At 46.2% G+C, this 5,060-nt stretch overlaps 1 protein-coding gene across 1 annotated transcript in view; it reads right to left on the reverse strand.

Moving 5' to 3' along the window:
- WASH1 (WAS protein family homolog 1) overlaps window positions 1–1,274 on the reverse strand; it is a 43,221-nt gene extending 41,947 nt beyond the window's left edge. The window contains exon 1 of the mRNA XM_017726223.1: window positions 1,127–1,274. The gene's annotated coding sequence lies outside the window, so the exon portion shown is untranslated. The remainder of the gene's footprint in view (window positions 1–1,126) is intronic.
- Between the last annotated feature and the right edge of the window lie 3,786 nt (window positions 1,275–5,060).

The following is a 5,060-nucleotide window of genomic DNA, read 5'->3' on the forward strand; positions in this document are numbered from 1 at the left end:
CACTTCCGCCCCCACTGCGCGTCACTTCCGCCCGGCCAGGGCGCCCCCGCGGGGCCGCGGTCCGAGAGGAAGCGACGGAAGCGTGGGGTGTCCTGGGCTGGGAGGGAGCGCGGGGATCACCGAGTGCAGCTCCTGGCCCTGCGCAGGACAGCCCAACAATCCCGCGGTGTGCCCGAGAACGCTGTCCAAACGCTTCCCGAGCTCCGTCAGGCTGGTGCTGTGCCCAGGGCCCTGTGCCCTGGGGAGCCTGGTCCAGTGCCCAGCCACCCTCTGGGGGAAAAACCTTCTCTGAGACCCAACCTAAACCTCCCCTGGCACAGCTTCGGGCCATTCCCTCGGGTCCTGTCCCTGGTCACTGCAGAGAGGAGACCAGTGCCTGCCCCTCCTCTTCCCCTCTCAGGGAAGCTGTAGCTGCAATGAGGTCTCCCCTCAGTTTTCTCCGGGCTGAACAGACCAAGTGCCCTCGGTCGCTCCTCGTAGGCTTCCGCTCCAGACCCTTCACCATGCTCCTTGCCCTCCTTTGGACACTCCCTAATAGTTCCAGCACGACTTCTGCACCTGGATGCTGTTTTGCTTCCACGTTATCTGGCACAAAGCATGGCAAGCAAAAGGGGGAATCTCTGACTCACACTCCAGTGCTCATGTTTAGAGTTGGGCAATTTAAAAGCTGATTTACCGAATGCGGAATTTTAAAGAATGTTGCACTAGTTTGCTATCGTGTTGCTTTCACGCTTCCCTTTGTGCACACATTGAAGCAACCAAGGTCTCCCAGCACAAACGCTCATGAAAAATGAATTGCGAGAGTACATCTGTAAACATTAAACCCACACTTTAAAGGGCTATGTGCTGCACATGACAGAGGTATTTGAATGCTTTCCCACTTAAGGATCAGAAACAATTTCTCAAAACTTATGTAAACAGTTACAACTTCACACTATTTGAATAGCAAATACCAGCTTTTGGATGCACCAGGGAACACTTGTGATTGATATGTAGCATTAAAAGCGGTGCACAGGGGAAAAAAACGAGGCAAGCCTCTTCAAACAGGGAATGCACTTGAAGACATCAGCACCCACTCATGCATATTCAGCTCAGGGGAAAAGGGTACATTCATTACATAAATTACCTGTTGCAGATTGTTTGCTCAGTTCCACTCCTTTACAGTGGGAAGTGCAGACTGAAGTGGGGGAGTGATGTTGGACCCAGTGGAGTTGCAAAGGAGATCAGGAGCCAGCAGCAGCAGCAGCTTCCCTGTTTCAGAGCCTGCAGGAGGTGCAGTTCTTGCCCTTGTGATGTTTTGATGACGGGCCTGGTAAGACCTGTAAGTATGGAAAGCATAAGGGCACGAGGCCTGAGCACTAAGGACCAGGGTAGGAGCTATTGAAACTCTCTATGAGGAATGGAAAATCCTGCCAAAAACTCAAAGCAGACAAAAAAATCAGATCTAGTGTGTGTGGGTGCCAGGACCTGTCAAAAACAAAATGGGGAAGCGGATGTAAGAAGCAACAATCCAATCTATTCTGATCCATTTTTATTTATATACTGCTGACGGAAAGCCCTCCAAGTGCTTTTTGCTGCTTGGTGAAATCCAGTTCAAACCATTTACAAAATACAAGAGAAAGCAAGAGATGATGGCAGGCTGATGCAGTCCCTTCCCATGTCCCCCTCCCAACCTGAGGAAGAGGAGCCAGTTTGCAAAATCCATCATTAAAGGACAAAAAGAGAGCTAACACAGAGAGAGAAAAGGAACACTAGATCATGGGCTGGGTGGGCAGAGCAGCAGGGACCCAGCAAGTCCTAGGTGAGAAGCAATAGCAAGGTAGCACTGGACTGGATAAAGCACTAGGAGGACTCTGGTAGTGGGTGAGAGGCTGTAAATGATTGTGAACTCCTGGGTAATGTTGTCATGTATCAAACTTCTTTCCTGCGCAGACAAAACCTGTCTAACCAGGCACAAGTAAGTGTGGACAACAGCACAGAAAGAATCCGGAGGCAAATCAGGAGAGCAGGTGCTTCACACAGTGTTTAATTCAACTGCAAAGGCACCAGTCTACATCTGGCTGCGTGGCTTGGCTCGTGGAACTGGCTGGTGGGGATGGAGGAACATGATTCCCAGCCAGTGGAACACAGGACACAATTTTTTCTGTCTCCAGAACAATGTTTACTGGGTACATTTCATAACCTTTCACTGGCTATTTTTTGTCATCCTGAGGACAGGACCCTTTTAGTTCAGCAAGGGCTGCTCTCAGGGAGTCAACTGGCACCTGTCACCACCAAGCTCACCCCACCTTGCACTGGCAAGTTCCAGCCAACAAAAAGTCACACACAGTATCCTTCTCCTCCAACAAAAGGAGCACTACTGTTTAGAGACTTCTTCTGTCTGTTAGCTTTTCCATCACTACAGTATTCAAGTGCTTCCACCCTGTCCAGAACTCTTGCATAAAAGCATTTTTTTCCTGTAGGCTAGACCCGTTGCAAATATCTATACACAAATTGATCGCTCATCTATTGTTGTGTCACAGCCACAAATTCGTGTGCAGCAGCCAATCCTTTTAGATTCACATTGTATCTGAGCTCATTTTCATATTTCTGAAACTGCATTTTCCCACCAGAGTGCTTTTTCTAAAGTAAAAAAAGATGCTTTTTCTGAAGTCAAAAAAAAAAAAAAGGCAAAACACTCAACCTTCAAAACATTCAATTAACTTTCTCTTTCTTTTGTTATCTTTTACTGAGCAAAGTCACCTTGGGCAAGTAATTAGTGCCTCAACTTTTCTCACTAGAAAAAGGGAAACAATAATATTTTTCCATCTTTGATATTTTTAGGATGGAAAATCTTTCTGCTTAATATTTATTATAATGCTTTATACCAAAATTTAATAACATAAAACTCAGAACCTGAAGGAAAAAAATAAAAAGGGAAGGTGAGGAGAATACAGAGTGCTGCTGTGGTTGTATTTTGAAGGTGCTGGAAATTCCTGTAGTCTGTTGAACAGCGTTTGTCAAACGTTCAGGCAGAACTGTCTGAGTTGCTTTTGCACAAGGCCGGAACACAGATCAGCTGTTACTCCAGACATCCCTCTTGTTTTGGGGGTTTTCAGATTTGAGGGATATTTTGCTATTGCAGTTGGATGTAGGATTGAGCTCACCTAACCTTTAGAAGTGTTTGGAGCTCAGGTTTTGCTTCAGGTCTGACTCTAATGCTTTGCTTGTAGCATTGCCTTAGAAGAACAAGCAGGAAGGAACATCTGTCTCTTGTTCTGTGTCTGGTGATAATTAGCACCTCGTCTGAGTGCACACTAATGATCAGTATATGCTCACAAGATGTTGAAACAAGACAAAACTAAACTGTGTATTGTCATTTGGGAGTGAAAAGTAAAAGGCAAAGTACCTTTATTTCCCCATGACATATAGATGCTCTAACTATAACATTAATATCTGCATTACCTCTGAGGTATTCTTACTGCAGGGAGTTAAAATAAGGTCCAAGTGTAGCCCCCTTTCTTTCTGCACAAGTTCCCTTCTGACTCAGATATCTGGAGACACTTTTTCCACACACTTCCTCTCAAACATGTGGCTTTCCTCTTCCCCTAGAAGTGGGGCTTTGGGGTACAACGCAGTGGAGAGGAACAAACTAGAGCGTGAAGTTGATAGAAGTACCATACCTGTACCCCCTCTTGACCACTCTTGTTCCTTCTCCTCCTCAACCCCTTCTGCTTCTACACTTTCTCCCTATCATCCAAGCCTACTGCTCAGCCCTGGAGTCACAGCTTTAAACATCACTCACCAGCATCACATTACTTATTCCTCATGAGTGCCAGAGTGCTTCTGATGCCCTGTGCCTGCACTGCCCATCAGACTGTAAGTTCTCCAGGGCACAACGTGCCACAGTGTTTCACGTAGGGCTCAGGCTGAAGCACTCAGGCAATGCTGGGAAAAAAACCCCCATGATAAACAATGAAAATGCAACTTCTTCAGTGCAAACTTGAGTATAAAATGACTCCTGTATTACTGCCATGGCTTAAAATGGTACCTCTCTGTACGACTGCACTGAACTAGTGTCTCTGATGCACCTTGAACTGGTTGGTAAGGAAAAGCTGGATTGCAAAGTTCTCTGGCTTAAGTGTCGCTGGGAAGACTCTTAGCTGTGAACTCCAAAATGCCGTTCCTCACATTGCATCCACACAGTTTTGCACGCTCACAGGCATAGCCTTTGTTGACTTAAAAAATCCCCCATGTTTCGGACATAAAGGTATATCAGTGAAACAAAGGTAACAAAAACAGACCACAAAGAGTAGAAAGTCCCTGGAGAGGAGCATGGATGAGGACAGTGTTCCATGCACATTCTTTTATTCTGTATCTCCTTTCCACACTGCCAGAGCACCCCCAGTCCTGAGAGTCCTGAGTGGGGCTGATCTCGCTGCCCACGTGAGATCTGTGGGAGCACAGCACAGCAGTGTGGCTGCAGGCTAATGCTTTTATTTCTGTAATGTGTAATCCTAAGAGCATGGTAACAGGAGGTAGGGATCAAATCTATGTTTCTTGCATAACTGAACAGAGCATTCCCGCTAGGCTACCTGGCAAGAGATCAAACCTCCCATACCAGGCCTTTATAAAAAAATAAATGAAAGAGAGAAATATTAAGAACAGCCATGGCTAAGAGAAAAGCAACAGGTATTCTAAGGTCATCCATTTAGCCATGCTCTCAACAGGCCCAAATGACTTGTTTGACTTTAAAGTCAACACATACAAGACTCACAGAATCTGCAACATTCTGTTACACCCTCACATTCTCTAACAACCATGTACACAATTCTATACTCACAGTCTATAACACCCAGCTATTTGCCATGCAGACCCAGCTACCATTTCATATTCAAGCCAGAAGTCAGCTATCCAAAGCTCCTCCCCTTTGTTGCAGCCATGGACCCCATTGCTGGCTGTCCTTCTGTTGCCATAACAAAGTCAGGAGTAGTCAAGAATTCACTAACTGCCCTCTGACACATGAAGAGGGCATGACCCCAAGGAAGAAGGAGCCAGTTACAGCTCCCAGCTAACATGTT

This window comes from Corvus brachyrhynchos, unplaced genomic scaffold (genome assembly GCF_000691975.1).
Source record: "Corvus brachyrhynchos isolate BGI_N302 unplaced genomic scaffold, ASM69197v1 scaffold191, whole genome shotgun sequence".
Taxonomy (NCBI): domain Eukaryota; kingdom Metazoa; phylum Chordata; class Aves; order Passeriformes; family Corvidae; genus Corvus; species Corvus brachyrhynchos.